The 11538-nt window shown below is 43.0% G+C and overlaps 1 long non-coding RNA gene across 1 annotated transcript; it reads right to left on the bottom strand.

Moving 5' to 3' along the window:
• Nucleotides 1-331: 331 nt before the first annotated feature.
• On the bottom strand, nucleotides 332-6277 carry LOC125940459 (uncharacterized). Its single transcript, XR_007463676.1, has 3 exons — nucleotides 3830-6277; nucleotides 1088-1220; nucleotides 332-616 (listed from the first exon to the last, which is right to left on the bottom strand). It is a non-coding gene; the product is annotated as an uncharacterized LOC125940459 (long non-coding RNA).
• Between the last annotated feature and the right edge of the window lie 5261 nt (nucleotides 6278-11538).

Raw genomic sequence — 11538 nt, 5'->3', positions numbered from 1 at the left:
TTGAATAGAAGAGGCCACTCTTCTTCACTTGGTTGTGGTTGGGAATGGATCACTGTTTACAAGTTTCTCTGTTCCGGATATGTTTCCCCCATATATAAAGTGCCACAGGCACATTGACATCTTCAGCTCTTCCTACCCTCCTGCTTCAAGAAATTAATTTTTTCTTCAATGTCCTGTGGATGCTCCAATTTCTTCGCGGTTGCCAATCAATGCATCCATAGGACCACTTTTTCTTCTTTGGTGTTTCTCTCGTTAGAAGGCGAGGCTGGCTGCTTTCCTCGGTAGATGTTCTCGACTCTGTTTTCCAGTTGTTGGAAAAGAGAGTCGTAACCTCTACCGAGGAGGTGGCCACCTATTGCCTTGTCTTGCAGTGCGCTGGGAAATTTCAGCACTATGGCTGAAGCTACAGACTTGATGAGTTCCCGCCTTGGCCTCGAACAGAATTTTGTTAGCTGGTCAACAGTGGACCTCACCAATTCCCTCCTCTCTCTTGGAGGAAGAGGTCCGTTAGCTTCAAGGGCAGTTTGCACACTTACTGGCAATCTATCAATTTCAAGCTTAAATTGAGTGTTTGCACTGTGGAAGGTTTCCACTAGATCATCTAGCCCGGAGCTGCCTGTAGGAGTGAAAAAAATTCTCTATCATACGTGCAAAATAAAACACTGAATTCAAGTAAAGTGATTTTACCTGGCAATGCAAGACAAGTGTGACAAGTAGCTTTTTTCATCAATTAAGGCTACATGCTTTTGAATGGGCAGCCTCGTGTTTGTTATTTCTATCTAGATAAAGAAATGCACTTACTGTAATTAGAATTCCATTTTGATAAATATTTAGCAAACACGGCAACACTGGTCTCCCGTCGGGTATTCAAGGTGTAAGCATTTGCTACCAAAAAGAACATGTGAGCCTAGCAGTCACTTCAGTGCACACTACTATTACTGTTTTGTTATTGGCCTAGTCATGCCAGTGAAACAACTTGCAGCTCCTATTCCTTCCTTGTAAGAGTTTTGGACTTGCGCACGAGTTAAAAAAAACACAGATGGTGTAGTTAAAAATCAATTCGGGTAACTGATTAAAAATAAAGTACCTGGAACAGCCTGGTCAACTGGAATTGGTGGAATTACTTCCGCCACAATGAATACTCTCTCTTCAAGTGGAAGTTCTTCCAATACGTCCTTGAAGATGTCTTCATCTAACTGAGTCCAGTCTCTCAAGAAAACCTGTAGAAAAACAATATGAAACAAAGTAATATTCAGTGTTCTCCAACAGAGCTCCTTGTAAGCAGTACTAGTGCTCTCCAACGTCACGCCAATGCTGTAACACAGTGCATAGATTGTCTGATGCCATACAGCAGCACATACTACTACAGTCTGCTGTAGATCACAAACTACTGTTACAGGTAGAAGAGTGGCTTGCTACTTATGGCAACTGAATGCCATGCAGGCACACATGACAATAGCTGGCTGCGTTTTATGCCTTTCACTTGTATGCCAGGCTCCCTGAGGGCTAACAATTTCTTCTGAATAGGCATTTTTTTATCAAAGTGAATGGATGCTTTTAGGTTCTTGCACTTAGTTCTCCTGTTTCCAGGTAAACATGGCCAGCTGAGCAATCTTTCACAGAAGCTAGCTTCCACAATGTCCTGATGTTTCAGAAAGGAAAAATACTCAAGCTTTCCATTTTTAACTTGACAATTCATATCTTGCATGGCAGATATTGTTGGTACCTACATTGATCGTTATGTGTATTGATCGTTATGTACATTGATCGTTATGAGTACTGCAAACGACGAAGAAACACAGGATGAGCACTGAACTTCAACTACATTTTATTCACAGGAATCGCCTCATTGAAAACAAACGAAAACTGTACTCCCAGCTTTTGCATATCACAATATCAGAGAAAGAGTAGATCAAGAGAGAAATAATTAAAAAATAAAATTACACCGATCACAGGAATAAGCTAAAAATAAGAACCTTATACGTAGACATTATTGGGGACATGCTACATACAAATCAATTGTGGAACACTGTGCGCATGCTTAGCCCTTTTCTAACCGGGTTCACTTTCTATAAGTGACACAGCTGTCAGGCTGCTGCATGCACTCCCTGGTTTCTAGCTGTGGTATGCTTCTACCAGCTAACGTGCTCTCAGATTTTCATGCTGGAAAGCACATCAGCATTAAAACCAGCGTGACGACAACTCTTGCAATGCAAGGCCAAGAGAGAGAGAGAGGGAGGGAGTGCATGCTCCAGCCAGACATCTCCGTCACCTTTGGATAGTGAAATAACGTTAGAAAAGGCTAAGCATGTGCACAGTGTTGCATAATTGATTTATAAGTAGGATGTCACGATGATGTCAGCAATAAGGTACTCATTTTTAGCTTACTCCCGTGATCCATTTTTTGCGATTCATCTTTTTAAGTTCTTTCTCAGTCTACACTTTTTCTGTTATGTGTGAAAGCTGGAAGCACAGTTTTTGTTACTTTTCAAGGAAACGATTTCTGTGAATAAAATGTAGCTGGAGTTTAGCACTCTTCCAATTCATTTCTTTCTCTAACTTCATTGTTGCCACTACCTGTTGCAATGAATCGAAACCAACTCGCCCAATTTTCCCCGTTCTCTTTACTTTTTCTTTCCCGAGAACTTGACAGGCCTTTTCTTCACCTTGTATTGCAGTACCAAAACCTCTTAAGTTATTCTAAGGCATTGCCCTTACACCCTTACATGGCTTTGGCAGACTTGCATGTACAAGTGCAAAATGTATTTCATTATAATGTACATGTCAGGGTTTCAATTTTGAAATGGTGCAAATCTGCAGTTGCTTATCACCACGATTATTAGGCCTTGAAAGAGCCACAAGTGAACATGCCCACTGTGGCTGGCTATGCTGGGCGAAAGATTTTTCATTTCGCTTAAAGATGGAAAGTGATGAAGAGCAAAGCAAGGAATACAGCCATGCACCTTTAAACTGTGGCATTCTCTTAGTGTTCTCATTGTTCGTGCATGCGTACTCATTTTTTTGGAGTGGTGCAGAACAGAACAGTGCTGTTGTTGAAGTGCGCAAGCCCTTTTTCTTCCAAGTTTCTCAGCTACGTTGTGAACTCCCCTCCGAGACGGATGCATTACCACAGTGGTTGATACCATAGCTTTAGAAGTACTGCCAAAAGTTAACAGCACGCACCTAATAATGCTGCATGTATACACAACCGTACTCCTAATTCACCACTCCGATCTGTCAGTTATTTTTCACCTTTACAGCAGAAAAATAGTTTACCTGTGTAAACAATTTTAATGTTGCAAAATGCAGCATCACCTTAAACATGATTCTCTATAGAATAGGAGACAAGTACTAGTACACTTTTCATGGTAACATATCATTAAGGCAGCCCCATCCTCCAAGTTTCTTACCTGCTTAAGATCACATTTTCCAATAGCATGACACACTACAGCATCAATGTCTATGTTTAACAGGCTTTAGCTACAAGAGCCACCCTTGAAATGTCAAATGACAAAATGAAAAGATACATGTAATCGCTAGTGCAATAGACATGAAATGTGCTTGACGTAAAAAGATTTTAATGGTTATTCAACGTGGATAGAAATATAAATAACAGAAGTTGAAAATGTCGCAATGAATGCCATGGGTATATAAAATGTAGCATATTAACTGAGGGCTGATTCTGAATAAACAAATTTTGCGTGCAGAAGCGCTATACATCAGAGGTTTACAGAAAATTTTTTTGTCTTCCAAAATTACATACCGACTAACACACAAATATTGAAGTGGCTACAGAACAGTAGCTATTATGACAAAATAATGACGTTACCTTTGCATTTGGAGAACTGCAGACTCCTTTTTCGTTTGCCTGAACAAGCACCTCTGCTAAAGTGGTAGCATGAGCCACCTTTTTCACCACTTGATCGCCACTCCAAATTTTAATAAGTGGCATAGTGGACTGTTTCCTGCAGTGCAGTGGCGAGAAGCTTGTTGAGAAGCATCAAGAAACACTTTTGTATAGCGAAGAACCTACAGTATTCACTGCACTGGTCAGTGATGACACTTATGCGAGCTGCCACACCAAATAACTGGAACTTTCAGAACTTGTAAGTTCCATCTAACAGTATAAATCACAAAACACCAGGTAACAGACAAATGCAAATGTGTTGCAAAGCAAACAATGCAACTACATGCTCCAAGCCCAGGGGCATGGAAAAGAGTACAGACTGTCCAGTACATCTAACATCACATACAGAGCAGTTGATATCAATATTGCCTACTTGGGCAAGCAAGTTTCACACGGCAATTCACACAAGAAATGCAACTTGGCTTAACATAACAATTGAAAAGAGTTTTTTACATAATAACAAGCATACCACAAAGCACGCTTTGCTTCAAGACAGCACTATATCAGAGTTTGCAGGCTACAATTTATATTTTACTCTGACAGTACAACTATAAACTGATACAAATATTGGAACATCGACAACAGTAGCCGTCTTTCTAGTATGATACAGCAGAATCTTGATAGAGCAAAGCCGCATATAGGGAACATCTGTGTTGAAGAGAAATACTGCGTTGCTTAAGCACGAGTAAGCACACATATACAAACTAATTTATATAGAAACGTTGCAAGGCGAGAAGGTGGTGGCATTGCTGGTGCTGCTACAACTGCTTGTGATTACACTCAGACAGGTGTCCATTAATTTTTTTAATTGATATAGTTAAGATGGTCATAACGAATAAACTGATATATGAAACCGTGGGTAGTTGTGCCATAAACAAAAGTACAGTTTTCAGAAAATTATGGGAGTAAACAATACTTGCACTCACCATGGTTATTTCAGCGAACCATTTCAATTTACAATTTATGCCTGAATGCACACACTGGCTGCTTTGAACTTTGAAGTCCCATCAGAGTGGTAACTATGCTTTCCTATTACAGAAATGGTGGCAGAATCCATACATGCAATGATAGCCTGCAAATATGGGGCCGAGAAAGCTTTCCTTTTGCAAGCGATTTTTGCCATTGTCTGGTCACCTTGAATAACGATTTGTGCATTAACAGGATTGCTTGGAATTAGCATTCACCATTCTTTCTACAGTAAGAACTTTTCTGTAAATATAGGCACTACATTTCAACAAGTAGCAAACTTGCACTCCTTTAGAACCCACTGTGCATGGCAAAGCTTAATCGTAGTCACAGAAAAGCAAAATGGTGAACTAAAGCTGTAGTGAAGATACCAATATAGTGAAGGTCTTCCCTGTATCAACAACTGCACTGTAACACGGTTCTACTGTATAATGTACCATACTGAGTGGCTTTGCTGTATATCGAGTGTCTGCAGTAAAACAATGTAGGACTAAAATACTATATGAAGCCCTATCAACAAGGCAAACTTTTTTTTTGCTATTGCAAGGCATGCTTTTTCATTCAACTTTTATAACAAACTTCACAGTGAGGTATAACAACAGAATTTCGATACACAATTGAGCATGCAAAACCAGCCTGATAGTGCTCACAGCGTTTCAGGAAATGAAAAGTTCAGTCTAATAACAGTGGCACCATTGAAAGCGTAGGGCTGGTAAGCTGTCCTGTCTAGCAGCTCAAAAGGGCATAGGAGTTCTGTTGTGCAAGCTGAACTTTGCAACACATACAACGAGAGACCTGGCAAGCATGCTGAACGAACACACTTAACTAACAGAAATATTTCTGCAGAGATGTTTTTCACAATGGCAATTATTAAACCAAACACAGGATCAAACCTTGTTCCCGACACAAGAACATAGTCATCGACTGCATACATGCAACCATCCACAGTGGCTTTCTTTAGCAGGACACTATGCTCACGAATCTGACAATGCACAACCTCACTCTGAATCCTTGTTTGCTCATCCTGGCTCATGTCTGTGAACACTGGAGAAGTGCGGAATAAACCTCGGGCAGCCAGGAATGATTGATAAAGCTGGTGTCGTTCGCTCAATGTCTTTGTGACATTCTTGAAGTTTCGTGAACTGCGTATGCACTGTTTAAAATATTGATGTTTGCCTTCAAATCTCATAGTCCACACGTGGCAGAGTGGGCCAAACTCCTGAATAAGTTCACTGTAATGTAGCATGTAGTGATGCTTTGGCCGTAGTTTGGCACTGGGAAACAGGATACTTCGAGACACTATGTAGTCTTCGGTCAAAATTTTCAGATATGCAACTTGAGCTGCAGTTATTTTTGGTGCCATAATGAGATCGGTTACCTCCATGAGTTTGACCACGAGCTCCCAAGTTGGGTCATTTGTATCGGCCACTTTTGTGCCTATATCAAAGGAAGCAATCTTAACAGCGTCCAATTTTGAATTGCATGGCCCCCAAGCTTGTCACTTTGGCTGGGCACCTTGGCTGGCTTGTTTCGCAGGTCATGAGTGCTGTATTTCAAAGTAGAAATCCTGTTGTTCAGATATTCATAAGTAAACCACCTTTTCTTGGTGACAAAATACCGAATGTATAACGGCAAGTCATGTCGAACTACACCTTCAAAAAGGTCATGTCCAATACATGGAGGCAATCCTGACCGGCACACATGAAAGTGCCTCAGTACATGAAACGGGGAGTTATTTACAATGCCACAGTCACTCTGTTCATTACTGCTTTCAAGCCGTTCAAGTGACTGCATATACTTTTCTGGGGTCCGCCTTTCCCCAACTAGATGTGGTTTCTCATGAAATTCTAAACGAGTCAAAAGGCAGAAACGGCAAATGAATGCGGATGTGCTGAAGTTCTGGGTGAAGCCACCAATCATATGACTTCCAAGGTTATCACCCACTACGAAGTCCAACCGTACATGGTGGTTCACTCCATTAATTGGCAGTCCTTTCTGTTCCAGCATCACTAAACTTTCGGTTAATGGCTGTAAAACCTTCTGGAGCCCAAATTCTCTTACGTCTTTCTGGCGACAAAGCATCACTAGCTGCATGCTCTCTACACGCGACCTGCAGTACAGTGGCAAATTCCCAAGGGTCATATACACCGCAAGCAACTTGAAATGGCCCTTTGATGAGCCCAGTGGGTTCACAATTTCAAACTCGTCCTGATACAGGATTATGCGTATGACATTTTCATCGGACTGTTTGAAAGGCTGGCAGAAAATATAATCATGGTAGCACCCATCTGACGCACTGGGTTGACCAGTAGGTGCATGACAGAGCAAGAAACATATCAGGTCTTCAATTGGAACATAACAGCAAACTGATGCTACATTCTGCTTGTTCATACCCAGGGTGATCTCTACAGGTGGCACGAAACAGAAGTTTGCTTTATAATATTTGTGCCTAGAATAGGATGAGTTGAGGACGAGAGATGCAGTTCCAAAAGGGTCTATAGAAAGTGCCGAATTTACAGCAGCAAGGGTATCATTTGAGACAGCTTTTGAAACCTCTTGTAAAGTCAAAGTACGATTCAGGCTATGAAGATTCTGCATCTCTTTGATAATGTTTTGCACAGTACTAGCAGGTACGTGATGCTGGCTCTCAAGTTTCAGAAGAAACAGTGCAAAATTATCAGTAAAAAGGTTCTCATCGAAATGGCTGCTGCTACTAGGCTCTACATCATGGCTTCGCACTACGCTCATGGACAGACTAGATTCTTCAGTTTCAGCAGTTCCTGCTTCCATTTCAATGTCAGCATCTGGCCCTTGCAAGTGCTGTAGAGCATCTGTAGTGCCACTGTGGTATCTTGACACATGCGTTCTGAATGACTGAGCTGTCGTCAGCACACTGACACAACCTGTGAAAGGGCATGTGACAGAGTCTGTGCCACTACTAAAGTGTGTAGCAATGTGCGACAAAAACATTGTGCGGGTCAGTTCACTTGCTTCACATGAGATCACCGGGCAGATGTAAGCTGCATTTTCTTCTTTTCGTCGTTTTCTGTGATGTCTGAAGAGATGGCTTTTCAGGCTTTCATAGTTCTTTAAAACAGCATCACAAGGCTCACTAGGGCAGAGGGCACCACCCAGCACACTGCTGTGGTACTTGTAGTGATTGAAGTAGGCTGGCAACGTGGAGAAAGTTTGTACACAAAGACGGCATGCCGACATTCTTCATGTGGCTGCAATGGAGATACAGCAATCAACTTCGCTATTCAAGAAAGCCCACTCTCTGAATGATTCCCAGTTTAATAGCCTGAAATATTTAATTTACTTGCACATCCAATCACAAATGAACGAACACACTTGCTATGCAAAGGTCCCAATTTAATGCAACACGTGGTTCAAAAAATTGGAATTTCTTTGAAATCTACGGCATGCAAAGTGGAATGCATTTCGGCATTCGCATTGCCTAGTTGAGGCTGCAGTCCTGAATTGCAGGATGCACACCTGGGTAGGTAATTCCACATTCCTGTGGAAGCTGCAGTTCATGCATTTATGTTCACCTCTGTACACAACTCGTATGTACCCATCCTTGTGAATAAAACAGCATGCATTAATAAACTGACTTTTCCTGCCCATGGCACATTTTTTGATTGGGAGTAAAATGCAATAGCTGCAACGAATAAGGAAAAAAAAACTAAGGTAGAAGCTGACCTTTAACTGTATGTGCTAAGCACACAACCCAGTATACTTTGACACATTTTAAATATGAGCATTATGTAAGATTGATGCAAGTGTAATCTAGTTTTACATATGAAATGATTGACTTCATAAATGAAGGATGACTGATAAGCTTGGAATTATCAACTGGGTGACTTCCTCTGAAGGTATAGATACCTTATTTCAATTTCATAAATACAATGCACGATACAAAACAATGCTAATAATATTACTGCAGATAAATTTTATAAGAGCGGTAGCAGTGGAGAGGCAGCAAGTTTTCTGCAGTCCTTGCTCCCACAATTGAAAACAATGCAAACTCAACCGTTTCAAAATATAAATCGCTGACCGACTGCATGTAAGAAAAAACGGCTGCACCTCTCGGTAAACTGGAAAACGGTGACATGGGCATCGTACTTCAACTTATTACATATGCACCCCATTATGCAAAGACGCCTGTAAAATTCTCGCGTGAACACTAACAGTTTTGCACGCGTGCAAGGTCACCGTGTCTACAATAAACATCGCAGTGTGACGCTATGGCACGTTACGATGTTATGCCCGTCTGACGTGAACACCGCAAGGCCTATCTCCCCCCCCCCTTTTCTTTTTTTCCTTCTATAAAAGAAAAAAAAAGCTCGTAACAAGCTCGCACTACAGCACCGAACATATACAGTATATGTAGAACTAGCAGCTGGTGGACCCTATGCTTAATCGCAAACACAGGCACGGTACAGCGAGTCTAGAGTTGTGCAGCACACTGACGACAAAGGGAGCACGAGGTTTTCCTGCCACTGTACGGCTTGTGCACCGATGTCGTTGAGCAACAAAGAACTTGCATTGTACCCATCGTAACAATTTGACAGGAAATGACTAATACACACATTTCGCACACGACGCGCCAGATATGACAAAGCTGAAGTCAAGCTTACCTGCAATCGAGCGACGATCTCTTGTCAAAATCTCTGCGGCTCCGATGCTGGCACAAAATTGTCCGTGGTGTTCCGCAAACGAGTAGAAAAGCAAAAGGGCACCGAACAAATCGGCACTAGCATATATAGCTACCGCCACACCATAACATGCAATGGATGTTAGCACTCGTTTATACCCATGGATAAATACAATGAAGCAGTAGTACGCTCGAGGAAATGTGGCAAGCAGCGCAGCAGCCGCACGAAAAGTCTTTTTTTGTTATTCGCCGGCTGATTCAAAGCGAATCAAATAAATAAGCACACTCTGTAGATCTGTATATAGTGTCCAGCCGAATATGCACGCTGAGCCTCGTCTTTCATGCGTTTCGTTTTTACGGACACGCTATGTTTTTTTCAAGAAACGGTAGTAGCGTCCGTTTTTTTACGTATGTTCCCTCCGTTTTTTGCGAAACAGAACTGGAGTCTGTATTTTTACGTAGGATTCGTCTGTAAAATTACGGAATTTTTTTACAGTGTAGCAAGGTTTCGCTTGCCACTGAGAAATTATAGCCTAAATCACATGGACCTAACTATCAGCGCCGAAGCGACGAAATTTGTCCGGTGTCAAACGTGACACAGTCAACATCCAGCGTTATAGCACCGCATCTTTATGTGAAATTCGTCGTGAAACTTCGCTTCATCTGCTATGTACATAACCGCTGGTCGCAGGCGCAGCAGCGTTGGCGTTTCAGAAGTTGTGTATAACTTCTGCGCGGACACACTCATCTAAGCACAGGGTTGCGTGATAGCTCATATTTGAATCATTTATAGCGAAGTTGTATATGGCTAGGTTTTCAAAATGTTTTGCCGTCCGTATACCAAGTCGCATCGGATAAATTTTTATCTTTCCCCATAGCATCTGTGCGCCGGCGGCGCTGCTTCGCTCCCGATTGGAGGGGCTGAAGAAGAAAATAAAACGTCATAGCCTACCCACCAATCGTTGTCTCCGTTTTTTTTTACCTTCTGATGTAGTCATTGCCCTAGCGACGTTATCAGCAGCTGCAATTCGGACTTGATATGACGCGCGTAGTTCGCTCTGAAGAAAAAGTGGAGGACGCTTAAGCATCCCCTTTAAAGGGCTCCTAAACCACCCAGAGGTCGAAATTTAGTTGTGGTGTTGCAGTTGTGCATGAGTCTACAACCAACACGTAGCTACGATAATTTTTCCAAATGGTGCCGTAATAGCGGAGTTACACGCGTTTGACGATCTAAAAACGGCCCTCGCTCGTTTCGCTCTTTCCTTCGCTAGTCTCCTCGTCGGTTGGTCTCCCCTCCTCGCCGAGTGCTTCTCGAAATGTCACGTGACATACGTCATCGCAAACGCGCCTCTCAAAACACCGCCTACTTCCGGCTAAGGCACGTCCACGCTAGTGGCACATATACCGACGGCGAACCGGCCTCCAGTGCCGTAGAACGTCTACCGCGCGAGAGGTGTCCAAAGTAGACGGTAGTTCGGTCGGCGCCCCGCCCGCTGCACGATCAAAGGGCCAATCGATGACCGCGAAGCTGCGCGCCTCCGCCACCGACAACGAAAACATCGGCTGCAGCTTAGCTGCAACGGCTACCGACGGGAGACGACCGGCTCGGCTGTGCTCGCATCGCAGCCGACGGCGCCGCTAATATCAGCGTATTTTTCGTCTTTGTGTACAATTATTCCGAAGAACGATAACAACGATAACAAAATATTGCGGCTTGTGAGCGTCTGTAATTCATTTCGAAGCGCCGTCCGCTTTAGCTTTGAAGGGAACCGGAAAAGGCAAGCGACGATATCGGCGCCATCGAGCGATCAGCGGCGGTGATGCTGCCGCACAAATGAGCCCCGGTTTCATCCTCTCTACGTACGGCAAGGAAATCTCGCTGCTCGCGAGCAAAACCGCTGTTGAACGGCGGCCCGCGAATGGCAAACGGCGTGCGGCGAGTTAGCGTGCCGGTAACTTGGACTCAGCGTTTCTGGGTTACCCGCTGTTTCTGTGGTGCCGGCACGTG

This window comes from Dermacentor silvarum, chromosome 9, assembly GCF_013339745.2.
Source record: "Dermacentor silvarum isolate Dsil-2018 chromosome 9, BIME_Dsil_1.4, whole genome shotgun sequence".
Lineage (NCBI taxonomy): Eukaryota > Metazoa > Arthropoda > Arachnida > Ixodida > Ixodidae > Dermacentor > Dermacentor silvarum.
This window is presented reverse-complemented; position numbering and strand designations above follow the sequence as displayed.